We start from the raw sequence: 20,303 nt of genomic DNA, 5'->3' as shown, positions 1-20,303 counted from the left end.
AAATAAGTATTTAAACTTGTATAAAGTTGAACAAATAAGCACACAAGTCCTATGTGTCACAATACGCATAGAACATCACATAGGACACAAATTTTCATGTAGGACATTTATGTCTATTTGTTTAATTTTATACAAGTTTAACTGTCTACTTGTGCACACCCAAAGTTAGAGCGCCTAGATATGAAACGACATCAAGTCAAAGGGTATATTTATGTATTATGCCTATATTAATTGTGTAATGAAAAATTATTTTGACTAATTATTAAAAAATTCATAGTAACTATGATTATGAAAAAATCATCACTATTACTACGTGAAAGATGTAAAGATTGTTGGTTTTTTCTTGCTAATAATAACTTCCAATTTAATAATGACATTGAATTGTAAGTATAAAAATAAAAATATTAATTACCATAATACGAATAGTCAAAATTCATCGAATCCAAAAATAAATATTAAATGAAAAAACCCATATTTTAAATAATTTCAAGAAAATAAATTAATATTTAAGGGCATTTTTGATGAGTATTGAATTGTAATTTTAGCAGGAAATAGGAGTATTAATTACCATAATAGGAACAGTCAAAATTTATCAAGTTTCAAAATAAATATTAAATGAAAAATAATATTATAAATAATTTCAAAAAAATAAATTAATAATTAAAGAATAATTTTGCAGTTCAACTTTTGACTTATATTCTTTTCAATATATATATATATATATATATATATATATATATCAATTAATTGATTAATCATTCAGATTCTCCTTTTAATATTTTATTGAAATAAATCTCCACTATGGTATAATATTGCAAATCCAAGAGCTAGATGATGAATATAATTTGTTTTGATAAAAATTTATATAACTTAATTATTTTTCCTAATCGAAGCTCCCTTATTTATACAATAGTGGTAGTGTCAAAATTTTAATACAATACTGATGAGAAGCAAAGTGTCGCTATAATCAAGTGTTTTTATAGAAATCATTAGCTTTGATTCAAATCTTATATTTATGTTCAAAATATATACTTAATATGTAAAACAATCTATATAAAATCTTGTAAGCAAAATAGTTATTGTTTAAATTCATAAATTAAAAATTATAAAACTACGTTCTATCAATAATATAATATAATTTAACTTTAGCGAGCTATTTATCTTTTTTCTTTTCAAACAAGTGAATAATGAATTAAGTACTTATCAATCAACACATGTAACTTAGGGAGTGTTTGGTTTAAATATGGTAAAATAATATTTTGCTAGTTTTTATTAATAATTGAATACCAAGAAATGCATATATTAAGTCTTAAATTTCTACAAAAGGAAAACTTAATTAATTCTTTTGAAAGCTCTTTTAACTTATTGAACTCAATGACATCTTAATAAATTTTTGAAATATGTGCACTATTAATACTAGAGTTAAGCTATCTGGAAATTTACTCAATTCTATCTGCATTTATCACCCACACTCAATTTCTCACTATATATACATAATTCATCGATATTCAATTTCACAAAAACTCTCCTTCATTTGCACTCTTCTCTCTTTTTTTTTTTTTGAGAAAACGAAAAAAAATGTTGATGCTGTGGCGTAAACTGAAGAAGGCGTTCTCACTTAAGCGTAAGGATAACAATTCCCCCAAATCACCTGCTATCCCTGCATCGCCGTCCTCCTTGTCCCGTTTACCTAGCCCCACCGCACAATCATCCAAGGTCCGTTTTTCATTCTCCTCTCTTTTTATTTTTGTTTTATTTTTTTCGTTTTCTCCCCTTTTTGTCTAAAATTCTTCATCTGTATTTCACTTTTTACTTTCTNCACCCCGACCCCCACCCCATTTAGTGTGATTTGTTGTGAAGTCTCCCTGTAGAAATTATAATTTTTAGAAAAATATTTATTTAAACTCATATAAATTGAGGGCATAAATTTATGAAAAAATATAATTTGAACCTGTCCCTTGTTGTCGCATCTCATTCCCTAGTTTTGATCTTAATTAGTTTTACCATTAGTTTCAGTGTGACAATGAGGATATATATTGTTTACATTTTTTTCGGCATTGATTAGTCAACAAACGAAGTCCAATTTTACAATATAATGTTATGTTCCTTAATTTGCTTTTAACACCCTTTTTAAAGGCAACATGATTTTCATTCTTTTGAAGCTGAGATCTAAATGAAAGTCAAGAGAGAGGGGTGGGGGGTAAATTTTCTATTCAGTCGACTTTCTATAATGGTCAGTCGACTTACCTGCACATTAGTAGAACATATAAATAGTAATAATAATTTGCAGTAAGCAAATAACACAAAGAGTTTTTATACTGGTCCTGAACATCGATGTGGTGCCTATGTCCAGTCCCCTTGGGTTTCAAGGGTTCCCTTTAGAGATTTCAGTGACTTCAGATGTACATGATTTTTGTGATTAGATCCTATCTGATATGCAAAATCAGATTTTCTACCTTGCCACTTCCTCTACTTGTAAACCTAGAATCTCTTTTTTTCTTTTCTTTTCACTTGTTTCACTCACGTGATTACAAAGCTTTATGAAAGATAAAAGAAGATTACACTATAAGCTGAAGTGAATTTGTGTGATAAATGAGGTTTATATAGATGTGAAAGGTGCTGCTCTATTTCAGAAACCGAAGGGAGTTTGAAATCAAGGATCCTTAAATTGAGTCCTTGATTTATTCTGATTGATTTGCTGAAACATGTCCATACCAGATATATGCATGATTAAATCAATCCCTTCCTTTTTTAGATGATCTCCTTCAATCTTGGTTGATCTTCAATCCCTTCCTTGAATCTTGGCTGATATATTCTTCGTTGATTGATTCACAGATATTCTCTTTCCTTCTTCAAATGATTACATTACTTAACTTGAGATCTCTTTCCTATAAAGATTTTTTAAATGATTTTGAAAACATAAATAATCTAACATTTAGAAATTCTATCAATTATTCAGGATCGTAGAACTATAGGATTTTCACACGTATTTAATACTATGATATTTCAATCAAGAATACATACCCGAGTCTGCAATTATAATTCTTGACTTTATTGAGAGGAAGTCTTTTCTTTTGGTTCTTTAGGAGTTGTTTCTCTCTCTTGCCTTATACTTTATGTATAGCTTTGATGCATAAGACTATATATTTATTGCAGAGAGAGGACCCTTTAAATAGAGTGTGTTTAACATTATTCCCACCTTTCCTTCATGGTGAGTAGTAGAGATAATGGATAGTTGGAAGAGGTAATGGGTAAAGCGGAAGACATAATGGGTAGTTGAAGTAACTTCTCCACTTATCCAATTAGAATTAGAATTTAATTAGTAATTAAATACTAAACCAAAATAATATTAATGTGAGTGGGTCATAAAACTAACATTCTCCCACTTGACACACGTAACATCATTTACTTAATGATTTAATAAACATTTCAATTACAATGTGCATATATACTAAATTCAACATTATTTGTTGTTATTAAGTAAATAAACTAATATGAGTCATGGCGGTTGTACACCACTTTATTTGGCATAGTCCCTTCCATGCACTACAATATTATTCTATTGCCTAACACAACATTTCAAATATATAATGGGTCTACCATAATGCTTAGAATATCTTTATCTAAAACAAAACGTGTCATCATCATTCTCAACATAACGTATAGAAGAGGAAACAGGTACTAATAGAAACATATATATAGTTGAGCTCAAAAGTGTCAGTTGCATAAACATAATATAATCTTTACATAAAGTCATTCATTGCTATTCATAAGACCCATTCTTTCAACATGTTCAACAAATGTTTTGGGCGGTAACCCTTTCGTCAAAGGATTAACAATCATAAGTTTGGTGCTACTATGTTCAATTGTCACTTTATGTTTCTGGACTTATTCCTTAATTGAAAAGTATTTCAATTACATATGTTTGGCACCCTTAGAATGCTTATCATTTTTAGAGAAGAAAACTGCTGCAGTATTATCACAATAAATTTTCAGCGGCTTGAAAATACTTTCGACTAGTCCAAGTTCTGAAATAAAGTTCCGCATGAACTGTGGCCTCAAAGCATGCCACAAACTCAGCTTCCATAGTGGATACAGCTATAACAGACTGCTTCACACTCTTCCATGATATTTCTCCTCCAGCTAATAGGAACAAATACCCAAATGTGTATTTTTGTGTATCCACACAACCATTATAATCTGAATCTGAATATTCAATCACATCAAGATGATCATATCTTCTATAAGTGAGCATATGATCTTTAAGTCCTTGCAAGTATCGCAAAACTTTCTTCGCAATTTTTCAGTGATCCATTCCTATATTACTTTGATAACAACCCAACATTCCAACAGCAAAACTGATGTCTGGTCTAGTACATGTTTGGGCATACATTAGACTCCCAACTATTGATGCATAAGGAATATCATTCATTTGCTTACGTTCCAATTCATTCTTTGGACATTGATTGATACTAAATTTATCTTCTTTCTGAATTTGAACGAGACTTGATGAGCATTTTTCCATTCTAAATCTCTCTACACTTTATTAATATGGTCTTTCTGAGACAAACCTAATAATCCTTGTGATCTATTTTGAAATATTTCTATTCCAATCACATAGGATGCCTCTCCCATATCTTTCACTTTAAAATTGTTAGATAAATATCTCTTGGTATCATGCACAAACCAAGATCATTAGTAGCAAGAAAGATGTCATCAACATACAAGACTAAGATAATAAACTTACTCCCACTAACCTCCAGATATATACACCAATCAACAGTGTTTTCCTTAAATCCAAAAGCGACAATAGTTTCATTTAACTTAAGATACTATTGTCGAGAAGCTTGTTTAAATCCGTATAATAATTTCGTAAGTTTACACACCATTTGTTTCTTTCTTTTACAAGAAAACCCTTCAGATTGATTTATATAAACTTCTTCCTCCAAATTTCCATTTAGAAAGGCTGTTTTCACATCCATTTGATGTAGCTCTAAGTCATAATGAGCTACTAAATCCATTATAATTCTGCGTGAATCTTTTCTAGGTACAGGTAAAAATGTTTCTTTATTGTCGATGCCATCCTTTTGAGTGAAACCTTTTGAAACAAGTCCGGCCTTGTAATGTTCGATGTTGTCAGTTGAGTCACGTTTGGTCTTAAAGACCCATTTAAACCCAACTATTTTGCAACCTTCTGGTAATTCAACAAGGTCCCATACTTCATTTGTTCCATAGATTTCAACTCATCTTTCATAACATTTATCTATCTATCAGAATTATTACTTTCAATAGCTTGTGAAAATGAATCTGGATCATTATAAATTCCTAAGTCAATTTCTGACTCGTGTAAATATAACAAATAGTCATCAGAAATAGCAGGTCTCTTTTGTCTTTGAGATTTTCTTAATGCTACTTCTTGTGGTACATCTACTATAGGCTCATTAATTATTGCTTCACTGAGATTAACAGGAGCATCAATTTGTTGTTCTTGTTTATTGTTAGGTTGTGCAACAATTTTAGGAACAACATCTTTAAAAGAAGTAAAAGGTAAAGAAAACCTCACCCTAACTTCTTTAATTTCCACTTTGCGTGGTTCTTCACTCCCACTAACTTCACCATTCTCAATGAACCTAGCATTTCCAGTTTCAACTATTCTTGTACTGTGATTAGGACAGTAAAATATATGCCCTTTTGATTTTTCTAGATAACCAATGAAGAAACCACTGATTGTTCTTGAATCCACTTTCTTTTCTTGTGGGTTATAAACTCTAACTTCTGCAAGGCAACCCCAAACATGCAAGTGCCTTAAACTAGGTTTCCTACAAGTCCATAGTTCAAGAGGAGTTTTTGGGACGGCTTTACTAGGAACCCTATTAAGTAAGTAAACGGCAGTCCTTAAAGCATACATCCACAATGAAAGAGGAAAAGATGAATTACTTAACACACTCCTAATCATGTCCATTAATGTACAATTACGCCTTTTTGCTACACCATTTTGTTGTGGTGTTCCAGACATTGTGTATTGAGCACATATGCCATGTTTTTCGAGGAATTTAGCAAATGGACCTGGGTGTTGTCCATTTTCATCATATCTTCCATAATATTCACCACCTCTATATGACCTGATTGTTTTCACCTTTCTATCTAGTTGTCTTTCAACCTCAGTAATAAAGACCTCTAAGGCATTTATCGCTTTGAGACTTTTCATGCAACAAATAGACATACCCATAACGTGACAAATCGTCAATAAAAGTGATAAAATATTTTTCTTTACCGAAAGATGTAATATCAAAAGGACCACATATATCAGTGTGTATAATTTCAAGAAGTTATGTGCTTCTTGTGGCTCCTTTCTTTGTGTGTCTTGTTTGTTTTCCTTTAGTACAATCCACACAAATTTTAAGGTCTGTAAAATTCAAATTTGGAAGAATTTCATTCTTAACTAATCTTTCCAATCTTTCTTTGGATATGTGACCTAAACGTTTGTGCCACAAGAAAGCAGATTGTTCATTCACTAAACTTTGTTTGGTTCCAATATTACGATGCAGAGTTAAGAGTGTTTCGTCAAATATATTATCAAGATTCAGTTTGTATAAGTTATCACAAAGAGTACCTGTACCAATGAGATAATTATGTATAAACAAACTAAAATATCCATTACTAAAATTAAAAGAGTATCCAGTCTTATCCAACTTAGACAAAGAAACTAAATTTCTCGAAAGAGAAGGTACATAACAAGTTTCAAGTAAATCTAAGTGGTGCCCAGTATTAAGGATCAAACGGTAAGTTCCTAAATAGCTTTAACTGGAGCCTTCACTCTATTCCCATATACATATATCTTTCATTTTGGTTTATGATTTGTGTTGTAAGGAATCCCTGCATAGTAATAGAAACATGAACAGTACAACCAGAGTCAACCCACCAAGTATTATAAGGAACTTCAGTTAATTTAATTCGAGACATGTAAAAGTACTAGGCTTCCCTTTGTTCTCGAGTCATGCCTCAAATTTCAGGCAATCTTTCTGAAAGTGTCCAGATTTTCCATAGAAACGACAGTTATCATTCTTATGTTCCTTCTTATGTATTTGAGAGGAGGACTCATTAACATTATTGTTCCTCTGTTTTCCTTTATCATGTTTCTTTTCTTTCTTTCCAACTCCTTGATGTCTTACAAGGTTAATGGAGTGGGTTCCTTGATTCTTGAGCCTTACTTCCCCCTGAACCAACATTCCATGCAATTCATGCATGTTCAATTTGTCTTTCATGGTGTTGTAGTTTATTTGGAAAGGGTCATACTCTGACGGTAATGAGTTGACAATGAATTGTACAAGGAAATTTTGTTCCACTTCCATTCCCTAAGACTTAATTCTTGCTGCTATGTTTGTCATTTCGATGACATGCTCATGCATGGTACGTGAACCATCAAACTTCATGGTAGTCAAAGTACCCATTAGTGTCCCAGCAAGAGACTTATCAGTAGTTTGAGAGGATTCTTCCAGAAATTTTAGAAAATCTTTTGCATTTTCAGTTTTGGGAAGAGTAGTCTTAATGTTGCTCGCAATATTCATTCACATAAACATTATGCCTAATCTGTTAGATCGATCCTAGTGCTTATAATGAGACTTTTGTTCAGTACTGCTAGTTTCAGTAATAGAAGTTGGCTTCTCACTGTAAAGTGCAACATAAAGATCTAAAACTCCGAGATGGAATTTGATCTGTTCGCACCAATCTGAGAAGTTAAGACCGTTAAAGGTCGTAACATAGGCAAAGTGGGAATGAAGAGCAAATGCTGCAAATATAATATACTCATTTGTTAATACTTTGAGTTATGAATTTTAACTTACTATCAAATTCAGAAATGTTTTATAAATTTTTAAATGTATATTGATGTCCTCCTTTGGGCGAATCATCAAAATACAACTTTAGACATAATGATGCTTAGATGTGAATTTAACGTAATTCAATAATTTTAAATGTGTCAATCAATAATATTTATTATCTTTGGATAAATAAATAAAACTAATGACACATCTAAATTATCTCATTAAATTTCAATGGTTATAAAATGAAATCTTACAACCAAAACCTTCAATATATCCATAAGTTATATCAGTTATAAGCATCAAAATAATGGATAATTGAATATACATTTAGTCATTATTATTTTGAATTTATTCTTCAAAGATTAGACCACTTTGGTGAATAACTAATCTCATATGCTTAATTTCAAAATAAAATACATCATGACAGAGAATAATTATTTCACTTAATACTACATATTACCGTTTTCAAATAAGGAGAACATTAATATTATGAAAAATCACTAGTTCTTAAACCATGCTCTGATACCACATATAAAGATTTTTTAAATGATTGTGAAAACATAAACAATCTAATATTTAGAAATCCTATCAATCATTCAGGATCGTAGAACTATATGATTTTCACATATATTTAATACTATGATATTTCAGTCAAGAATACATACGCGAATCTGCCATTATAATTATTGACTTGATTGAGCGAAAGTCTTTTCTTTTGGTTCTTTAGAAGTTGTTTCTCTCTCTTGTCTTATATTTTATGTATAGCTTTGATGGATAAGACTATATATTTGTGGCAGAGAGAGGACCTTTAAAATAGAGTGCGTTTTAACATCATTCTCACCTTTCCATCATGGTGAGTAGTGGAGATAATGGATAGTTGGAAGAGGTAATGGGTAAAGTGGAAGACTTAATGGGTAGTTGAAGTAACTTCTCCACTTCCCTACTTCTCCACTTCTCCAATTAGAATTAGAATTTAGTTAGTAATTAAATATTAAACCAAAATAATATTAATGTGAGTGGGTCATATAACTAACATTTCCTTCCATACATTGCTCCATGAATCCTAACTAGGATTCTGGTTGTCTTGAGTTTCTTTGATGTGTTGTTTTTCTTATAATCTTCATGATTTTCAGGCTGCTTTCCTTATGTGTTGATTTACTGTGAATTATTATTATTCAGAATATAACAAGCTAACGATAAAGGGTTGACCTTTGTTGGATTTTTTTGGGTAACATTGTAAAATTACAATTGACAACCAAGAACAAATACACGCTAAGAGCACCTCGTCCATTGTCAATAGTGATGATCCTCAGACCTCGTCCTATGAGAATTTTTTAAACACTTGAAAAACTCTATCCCATTTACAGTGTCCAATTTGATTTGCTTCATAACTTCACTTTTTTTTTTGTATCTCAAAACCTTTGTATGGTCTCCAGTTCCTCGCCATCCATGTGTTATACATTAATCCTCCCATAATAGCTGTCATTATTTCCTTCTTGAATTTATTTCAATGCTTTCTCATGATGATCATCTCCATAACCTGTTTGATCTCTCCGGTGATTTACAATATATATTTATCTTCAGTATTTGAGTTTTTTTTTCATAATTATTTTTTAACCATTTTAATTCATTCTGAATAATTATAATTTTAATAAGTAATATACATTTTTGGTTAATTAATTTTATTAGTACCTTTTCAGAAATAAAAGAATCATTAACTAAAAGAAGAAAATAACCAATATCTAGTTAAGTGGTTGATATGCGCTCAAGCTAATTCAAACACTCTTGTAAGGACCTAACGAGATTATTTTACTTTTATATTTGTGCCTTGTTGCAATGTAAATTGTACGAATTTTGAGTGAAGATTTAGGATTGTCTTGCTTTTGTATTCAATTATATTGTTGTTTGCAGGAAACATGTGTAATTTGCCTTGGGAGTATGAAAGCTGAAAAAGGCAAAGCCATATTTACTGCTGAATGCATGCATTCTTTTCACTTCAGCTGCATCGGCGAAAATGTTAAGCACGGGAACCTCATTTGCCCGATCTGTAGATCCAAATGGAAGGAGATCCCTTCCCAATTTGGTGCTGATGTTACTATAGTGCGTCGAATTCGGGTGCTTCATCGTGTTAACCGCTCTCGTCCTTTACCAACAGTATCTCCACCCCTTCCCCAGCACGTCCAATTTTCAGATGGGGGCTCAAGCATCATACATATCATGGGCTATAATATGGTTTCGGATGATCAGCACTCAGGCCGCGGTTAGTACAACTTTAGATCGGCCTTGGTAGTGTTATTGGTGAGTCTTCATCTTTGGAGGATGATCAATATATTTCATTCAGTTTTTACTGTTTCAGTTTTTCAAACACATAGAGTTAGCTAGGGGCTTGTCCTAGCAACTCATGTCAGTAGAGGCTTTCAGACAGTCAGATTTGCTCCAGCTTATGTTTACTCAGATACTTGTTGTTTTCAGTTTAATAAACCTATTTCTTATTTAGCTTTGCATTGGTATTTCAGTTCTATGTATGTATATCTTAGTGTCATGCTAGTCCATCTGTTTACTTGGGGTCACTTGTGGCCCTAAGTACCATATTACGACTATAGGGTAGTCTCGGGTTATGACATAGTGGCAACATGAATGGATATAAGAAATTGACTCTCGTGAAGCAAATAATGTGCTTTGTAATAGAGAACTTGGGGCATTCAGACCGACTATATATAGTTATGAATCGGTTGCCTTGTTCAATTCGTCCTTGCATGCAATAGACAAAGGGCAAAAAATATGTCAAGTTTCCCTGTTCATACTTTTGGGTTTGGATTGGACCATCATTTTTTCAGCTCTGTATGCTATTTCTGATACCACATTTTCATTCATTGAATCGTTTGCTACTGTTCAAGATGCCTTGCATTGGTCTCCTTAGTGTTGTAGCCCAGGAACTTCAACTTAGCTGCCGTAAAGATTGTTTAAATTTATTTTCTTTTGTTTGTTTTACCATTGAAGCAAGAATCAACAACTAAACCAAGGACAATCCAATAGATTGTAAATCTTTTTTGTTTCCTAATGTGAAAGGTCGGTGATCATTGATATATGGATCACTGGTACAAAGTAAGACGTGATTTTTGACTCCCCAATCCTTAGCTAAAGTGTGGTAATTGCACATAATGCATTGTGTTTGTTTGATTTCTCAGGTCATGATGACACCTACTATATAACCCCCTGTAAGTAAGACACCATGTAACCTGAAACAAGTAACGAGTATATGGGTAGAAACAAAACAAGAATAATTACTTGAAAATAAATAACAAGAGAATAAGGCGGAGATATATATATAAGATAAAATATTCAACCCATAGCTTGGAAGTCGCAATTACAGAGCTACTACAAAAAGAGTACAAGTCCAAAAAGTGGACCAAAAATATACAGACTTGTTTCATATCACAAAAGACTAGCCAAATAATATGGAAGGAGACATGTACAATTCATTTGTGTCGTCCTCTTTGTCTCATTTCTCATCCCCATCACACGATTATCCAACGTTCGTTTTCATTTTCTCCTATCTTTTTATTTTTTCTTTTGTTATTTCTCATTTCCCTCTTTTTGCCAGATAATCATTGTTCCCCTTCTTACTTTCAGACCACCACTAGATTGCTTCATAAATACTGGGAGTGGAAGCTACTAAAGACCAGCAAAAATTGTGCTTTTTCTAAGTAAAATTCAAGTCGTCTTCTTACTTAATTATCCTTCATTTGTTGTTTTGTCTATGATGGAAAATGAGGCGGGGAGGAGAAGGGCAGTTATAGCGAAAATTCAACCAGGCTTTGTTTCATATTTGCAATGAGGCTGATGTATCAAATCTCTTCTTGCTATAGTTAAAAAGATTAATACGACTCTTTAGACTCGTAAGCGAGTGTTATTTAAAAGACAGGAATTCGAGATAGTCCAAGTTTCTAGCAGTTGGACAGGAGCTTAGAGGAGAAGCTCGAGTTATTTAGCTATGAAGGAAGAAGAAAATTTCAGTAGTAATTTGTTGTATATTCATTGACGATTTGAATAGTAATGATACAATGCCTTTTTTTAGAAATAAGAAAGAATCAAATTTGCTAATTGCTTCTAACTAATTCAACAACCCATAACTAACTAATGATTTCCACTTAGAACATGATTTTCATACCTTGCCATCTTTAGCATATGAAGGATATATATTTCAACCAACATGTGAGTAGAGAAGTGGAAGCCATATGCCCCACAAAATGTACACGATAGAAAAATATCTAAATTATTGTACCTCATGTAAATAAAGTAAAAGTGGGACAAGGAGATTTCTCAAATACTCGTACATATGAGACTCTAAGGTTAAAACTTAAAACATTAAGGAGTTAAAAAGATATTTAAAAAAGGCATAATATATTAATATGCCCTTTAACTTGACTTCAAATCACATTTATTTCCTTCAACTTTGGGTGAGCACAAGTAAACACTTAAATTTGTATAAATTGAACAAATAGACACACATGTCCTACATGACATCCTACACGTTATTTTTTGTCCTACATGGTGTCCTTTATGTATCGTGCCACGTAAGACTCATGAGTCTATTTGTTCAAGTTTATACAAGTTTAAGTGACTACTTGTGTATACCCAAAGTTGAAAGACATAAATATGAAATGAGGTCAAGTTAAAGGGCACATTTATGTATTATTCCTTTAAAAAATATTAGGGGGTGACACGAAAATTTGTTGAATTAGTAGATGAAGAAACGTGATACTTAAAAATAGAATTTCCCACCAAAATATCAACACCATTAACTTCACACTTGAAAGTTGCAGTGAGATTGAGCACTCGACCTGATCAAAAAGAAATTTTCATGGAGAAATTGAGAAAGGAGAAAGAGGTTTATCTGAAAGTGTCTGCAGAGAAAGTTGAAATTAATCGAAATGAAATTGAGAAAGCGGAAGAACTCCAACTTATTGGAGAGAAATTGTCATGGAAAAATTTGAGAAATGAGAAAAAGTTTATCCTGAAGGAGTGTCTGTAGAGAAATTAGAAGTTAATTGGAATGAAATTGAGAAAGCGGAAGCAACTCCAACTGATCAGAAAGAAATAGTCATAAAGAATATGACAAAGGACAAGAGGTTTATCCGAAAGGAGTGTTAGTAAAGAAAGTAGAAGTTAATCTGAATGAAATTGAGAAAGTGGAAGCAATTTTAACTAATCAGAAAGAAATTCTCATGGCGAAATTTGATAGAGGAGAGGAAGATTATCTGAAAGGAGTGTCTCTAGAGTAGGCTTGGTAAGGGGACGGTAATGGGGATGAGGCAGAAGGGGGATGCCCTTGGCCAGGTTTCGGCCAAGACCGGGATTAGGGGATTAGGATTGACGGGAAAAAAGTATGTTCCATCCCGTCCCACTATATATATATACAGGATGAGACAATTGTCACGACCCGAGTCTACGCCCTGGACGTGGCTGGCAGTCAAGAATCATTGTTGGTCCCAAGAGAACCCTTGTCCTGAATGACTACAAGCGGATGATTAACTTAAGCATGCAAAACCTTTTAACTAAAATAAAAGTTCTTAAAACTTAAATACAAACTTTAACTCAAAATAAAACTTTGAATAATAAAATATATTCAACTCGCCCCAAAATAGGCAGCTTAAGTCTTTAAAATATTCAATAAATTAAATGAATAATACAAACTTCTCAACTATATTGTCTATCTATGAAGCCTCTAACTGATAATGATGGAAGTTGGGACAAGATCCACGACATCTTGGCTAAACTAGAAAGTAAATGAAATCCTCCGGAAGCAAGGAGGCTCACCATAACTAACTCGAACTCTATGATGTATCAAAGAAACTCCTATTGATGATCCTGAATATATGTGTCTGCATCATGAGAAGATGCATGCCAAATGGATCAGTATGTGAAACGTACGAGTATGTAAGGGGCATTCTAAAGCATAACCTAAGCTTGAATCTTGATAAAAAGAGACGTGCTTACCTTACATAACTCAAGAATACTCAAAACTACTACAATTACTCAACTCAGAAGTACTCAAGGACAAGATACTCAACTCAGAGATTAGATACTCAACTAAAATATTAGATACTCAACATCAAAGGTACGATACTCGACTCAATGAAACACATATCAATTCAAGATACTCAACTTAAGTTACTCAACTTGAAATACTTAACTCCTGATACTTAACTGTACTCATTTTAATGTAAAGACGTTTAAACATGTGCAATATAAAGAAAAATTGTTTAAAGACTATTGAAGTTTTGCAACACTAATGAACAAGTAGCAGATATCTTCGCAAACGAACTGTCATATCAGAAGCATGTCTATTTTAGACCATTGCTTGGTGTTAGTGATTTTGAATCAATGGGGAATGTTGAATAAAAGATTCAATCAAAAGAAGAGAAAAGTTATTAAAGTTTCTTTTAGTGTTTTTTTTTCTGTTAATAGGTTGTTTGAATCTAAACGTGCTCTGATACTACAATATTGGAGAACACAGATCTCAAGCTTACTCAAGAACCAAAATATTGGAAAGGAAAAAAAATAATAACAAGCAGGCAAAGTGTTCTTGAACTGAAAGCTTCTGTTTTCATATCATCTTTAGCATCAATGATGCCTTTTAAATAGGCTTACAACTCAACTAAAATGCAGAATTAAAAGGGCACTAACTCAGTAGTGCTTTCAACTAAAATGATAAACTTAAGGACCAAATAACAACTATCCTAGACTAAGTCAAAGTGCAATAAAAACACTAAAAGAAACTGTAATAGTTTTCTTTTCTTTTGTTTAAAGCATTTATTCAACAAAGACATGATGTCAACTCTATGTATATAAAAAGGATATAACATAACTCTAAAATGTATATGAAAATACAATTAACTTATGTATATAAAAATAAAATAACTTCTGTGAGAGTTTCTCTAACCAACAACCATCACTTAAGAGCTATAGTGATGATACAACACTTTACCTCACACTACCAAGGACCATCCTATACCTTGCCATCAGTACATGAGCTAACTTAACTTAGTGGATCCACTACTCTATTGTGAACAAGATTCATCAAAAAAATATGACCCTTTTTTACCCATGGTGGTTACATGATTTTATGGAGACATGAGTTATCTGAACTCATGCTCGCCCCTAATTCGGTGCTCAAACCTACTCCCAAACTATACTAGCTCTTTTATTTTTAAAAACATACTTCTCCTGTAATTTGAGATTAGTGCTCAAAAACTTATATCAAGGGTTATCTTGGATATATCAGTTTCTCTTCTTGCTTCATTTAGAAAGCTATTACTCTTTTTAATGAAAACTAGCTCAAAGGCTCTATAATGAAAAATTAGCTCAAAGGCTTTGTTCTGAAAAACTAGCTCAGAGGCTCTTTACTGGAAAACTAGCTCAAAGGCTCTTTTGGGAATCTCAGATTCCTTTCTTATTTATATGTGAAAACATTTACGAACTCTTCGGAAATACTTAGTTCCCTTATAATTTTTGATAAATGAACTCAACTCTTTATTCTTTACCAAGTTGAAATTGGAGACTTAAAAACAAGGTCAAAACATTGTTAAGGACTCTTGAAAACTTAATAAGCTTTACTTTAACTTGCTCTTAAGTTCTAGACTTGACTCTTAACTTCTATTGTATTTGATCTTAACTTTCCTTGAATATGATTATGGATTCAAGGTTCGTGATCTAATATTTATGGATGATTTCATGATGTTCAACTTGGTGGGTTCATGTGAAATTATAAGTATGAATTACTCAACTCAAGGACTCAAAGACACTTCTTATCTCAAGATTGTTTGACTTATAGGGTTCATGCGGAATTATAGGCATGAACTACTCAACTCAAGTGTCAAATATACGTATCTTCTCAAAACTTTTTGACTTATAGAGTTCACGAGAAATTATAAGCATGAACTACTCATATCAACGACTTCCTGGGTAACATGTAATAGTGTCATGATTGCTAATAAAATCTCATTGGGGATTAGGAACTCAATACTCAAGATTTAGAACTTGAAGATACTACTCCTCTCCATGATACTCAAATTTATAGAGTCCATGCGGAATTTATGGGCATGAACGACTGGAGTAGGAGGTCTACATAACTATATGAAACTCATGTATACAAATTTTCTCATTCTCTTACTTTCTTTCTTAAATCTTAGTTCAAATTAATGATGCATCTCAAAGAATTCACAATTGAACTTAAAGGCTTTCTTGAACTCTACTTTTAACTCTCTCTTGAATGTGAATTATGAATTCAAGAGCTATGGTTCATGATACGAAGGATCTCAATAACAATATAGAAATTCGATAATTAGGAATAGAACTTTTAAAATAAACATGAACTTAAGAACTCAAAATCAACTTATCTCAACAATACTCAAATCTAGGGGTAGAATCCTAGATTATTCTTTTACTAATCTGAAAGTAGATGTAGGGCGTGAAAACGAAGTAGTCCAATACTATGATAGACTTATATACCTATAAGAACAAGATTCTTGAAGAATATTTAATAATCTTGAAGAATTTTGAAGAAGAACTTGATTAGAAGCCTTGAAACCCTAGCTTGAAGGTAAACAATGAAGAAAAACCTTTTTGGAATTCTTGAATTAGTTTCTTGAAATATCTATTGATATACCGTGGTTTCACGGTATTATTAATACTTTTTCCTTAAGTTTAGTGTGTCCAAAAGCCTTTTTGTGCTAATTTGCATATAAGTTTCTCTTTATTTGCAGGAAATCTGTCCAAAGATGAAAGCGGAGGTTTTTGAGCGAAGAAATGCAGAAGAGACCACCTACGGAGCTTGACGGTCCGTCATGCCTGTGACGGTCCGTAGGTGGCAGCGTAGTGCAGCTGCTGAAGGAAGATGGGGAAGTCTGACCAAGCGTGGGGTTACGGAGTCCACGACGGTCCGTCGTCTCTATGACGGTCCGTCCTGCAGGTTCGTCATGAAGTTCAGAGAAGTAATCCAGTACCCATATTCCAAGAGTTTAAGTGTTTTGGAACGAAGACCCTCGACGGACCATCGTGTCTGTGACGGTCCGTCATACTTGCCGTCGAGGGTAATGAAGAGAGCAGCAGAAGAAATTTCATCAAGTATGGGACGACGGAGTCCACGACGGTCCGTCGTTATCACGACGATCCGTCGACCCAGCCGCGTTTTGACAGATTTCCAGCAAATAGAGTCCTTGTTTAATTAGGTTTTATTTTCTATAAATAGTTCAAAAAACCTCGTTTTTGGGGTGAGACCGGGGGACCATTGTCAGACTCCGTATTGTGAGACTCTAGATCATTATTAGACTCTGTGTATTAGTGTTAGACTTTTGATTATCATTAGACTTTTTGTGAGATTCTTGATTACTTTGAGAGTCTTGCAAGTGATTGTTGGTGACTTTTACTGATTAATCAAGCAAGCTTTCGGATTTTACTCTTTCTCATTGAAGTAAGTACATGAATTCTTATATCATATATTTGAATATTGTGATTATGACTATGGGTAACTAAACTCCATAGCTGGGGTTGTGGGAACCATAGGCAAATAATGAGGTAAAACCTAACTAAAATAACAATTCTAGAATAGTGTCTTGCATGTATTAATAATTCTTTCGCTTAGAAGTCTTTTTAACGGATGGCCAACGTTAGAACTCGCCTTAATGCTACTTGCCGGACCAAGGAGGTAGATAATAGGAAAAGAATTATCAACATAGATTTAGTGTATACTATCTAATAGGCTAGTATTGATTGGTACGAGGTAATAACTTAGTCAAATATCGAATACGATGCTTAATATGAGGTAAAGATAAGGGTTAGGATAGCAACACACGTAGCCGGACCAAGGTACGGAGTGAGATTTTCTAGATGCCGGACCAAGGATTTAGAAATACATAACTTATCACTTTGCATGCAAGATACTAGGAAAGAATTGTTATAGTTAGAATTATCAAGTTATGAACCTGTGGGGAACACGGAAACCCTAGGTACTTTGATTAATTGATTAAACTCCAACATTCAAAGGTGTTAAGTGTCTCTTTCAATTTCGTTAGTTATTTTCATTCATTTAGAAATAGAAACCCCCCTTTTATTGTTTTTGCTTTCCCAGGGAGGAATTGACCGAACAATAGTAATAATAGATTAAAGTTAAGTCTAAACTATTTTCCTCGTGGGAACGATCCCAACCTCACTAGTTGGGTTATTTACTTGACACGACCGCTTTACTTCTTATTTGAGAAGTAAGTTTGAGCGTATGAAATTTTTACCAAGGATTATGAGTTAGTGAACATGAAAATCTAATTCTTTTTAGCCTTTTATTAGTCAACAAATTCGTTTATGGTTTTCTTAGAGGTAAAAATACAAAAATGGCTCTTTTTAATATTTTCTCGTTGGCTAATTCGTAACAGCATTGTATGGGTTACTAAAATAGCCATAACTATTTTTACTCGGGAATTTGATTGATGCGAAATTGGTGCCGTTGGAAAGTAGATTCAATCATATTTAATTGAATAGGTTTTGGATCACTTACTCTTAATATTCTAAGAGATATGGTCGTTTAAAGTTGACCCAAGTAAAATCTTACATCAAAATTTAAGAAATTTCAAGAACAGTTATCAAGAACTCAAATCCTTAAATTTCAAGAACGAAATTACACTGAATAAATCAGGATTGAAGTATGGGTAAATGAACCCAACACTATGTAAGCTTGCATACCTCTTAGGAATTAAACCCATGGCGGAATTTTGCAACAAGACGCAAGAATCTCGACGAACGCTTGATCCTCTGTTTTTTTTCCTCTTCTTTTCTCTACTTGAACTCTCAACTAAAACCCTAGGTGTATATTAGGATTATGAAACTGAAACTAATAGGATAATGCCCCTATAATATTGGTAAAAATGAAATAAATCTAATTGGTTACGGAAAAGACCAAAATACCCCTAACTATTTTCGACTAACTTCGCTTACCTGGACAGCCTCACTTCAAAAGGTCATATCTCACTCATCCGAACTCGAACTTAGCAAACTTAGTGGCGTTGGGAAGATAATTCAAAGATCTTTCATAAAATATCTTATAGCCCACCTAACTCATATTGACTTAGTAGTTATGGTTGTTTAAAATCGATCCAAAAGTAATACTTATTTTAACTTGCAAAATTTTAAATTTTGCTATTCCAATTTAACTCTTTTTGGAACTCAAGTTGCTACATCTAGTGACCTGACCTTAATACTTAAGAAACTTTTAATTCCTTGGTAAAATCTCATTCACTGCGAAGGATGTTTTGAGTCTTAGTTTAAAAAAGTTTCTGGGTGTTACAACAGTGTTTGGCGGGACGGGATGTGGAATTTTTTTATTTTTTATATGTTTATTTATTTGTATTGGAATTATATGTTAATGAATAACAATTTATTTGGTTTTCAATAACATTTTTTAGCTAATAAAATTGCTTAAGTTTTGAAATTTCAAATTTCAAACTTCAAATTTCAAATTTTAAATTTCAAATACAAATTTTAAAATTTAAAATTTAATATTTCAAAGTAAGTTTAATATATATGTAAATATGCATGTATATATTAAAATTAAAATGCAAGACAATAGTTGTATAAAAAGACTTGAATAAAGCCTTTAAATTTATTAAATTAAAACCTAAATGCAACTTACAACTTAGAAGTTAAAATTTACAAATATTAGAGGAGTAACGAATCTACGCAACCACCTTCTAGGAAGTGTTCTACTTCAATAAGTTCTCATATGTGTTGACACCCAATTTTGGCCTAACATTTTTAAAATTCGTAGCTTTTAATTTTATTTATCTAAATAGTTCAAAATAATTTGTATATAATGTTAAATAAGTTTATCGATAACTATCTTTATTTCTCAAAATTTAAGATTTTTCATCAGTTAATTTTAATTACATTATCTTTGTTTGTCATAGTTGGTTCATTAGGTTCAAATATTTGTTCATTTTAATTAAATCGCTATTTATGCTAAATTGCACTTTTTATGTGTCTTTAATTAATTTTATTATATTTTTTTAATATTCATTTTATTCGTTACATTTGTTAATATTCATTTTGATATTTGGCACAGTCTTGAAATTATTCAAATAGATAAAATTTCATCAACATATTTTAGTTAACTAGTGGTTTCGGCCCATGATTTTTTAGATAATAGTATTGTACTATATGTGGTTTTTGATTTTCTTTTTAGGGCGTGTTTGGTATGAAGAAAAATGTTTTTCATGGAAAACATTTTCTTGTTTTCCTGGAAAACAAGTAGATTTATGACTTATTTTCTCATGATTGGTTGGTGAGTAGAAAATACATTTGGGAAATGATTTTTAGTGTTTGATTTATAAATGATAAATATTTTTGAGAATTATCTTTTATTTTTACTAGAGAATAAAATAATTTTGAAATTGATTTTTTTTGGGTGGGGGTTGGGGGCTAGTAGGGGGC

The 20,303-nt window shown here is 32.3% G+C and overlaps 1 pseudogene; it reads left to right on the top strand.

The window, feature by feature from the left end:
• The first annotated feature begins 1,578 nt into the window (after positions 1-1,578).
• Positions 1,579-10,051, top strand: LOC114076093 (annotated as a pseudogene).
• The last annotated feature ends 10,252 nt before the right edge of the window (positions 10,052-20,303 follow it).

The sequence above is a fragment of the Solanum pennellii genome, chromosome 2 (genome assembly GCF_001406875.1).
Source record: "Solanum pennellii chromosome 2, SPENNV200".
NCBI lineage: Eukaryota > Viridiplantae > Streptophyta > Magnoliopsida > Solanales > Solanaceae > Solanum > Solanum pennellii.
This window is presented reverse-complemented; position numbering and strand designations above follow the sequence as displayed.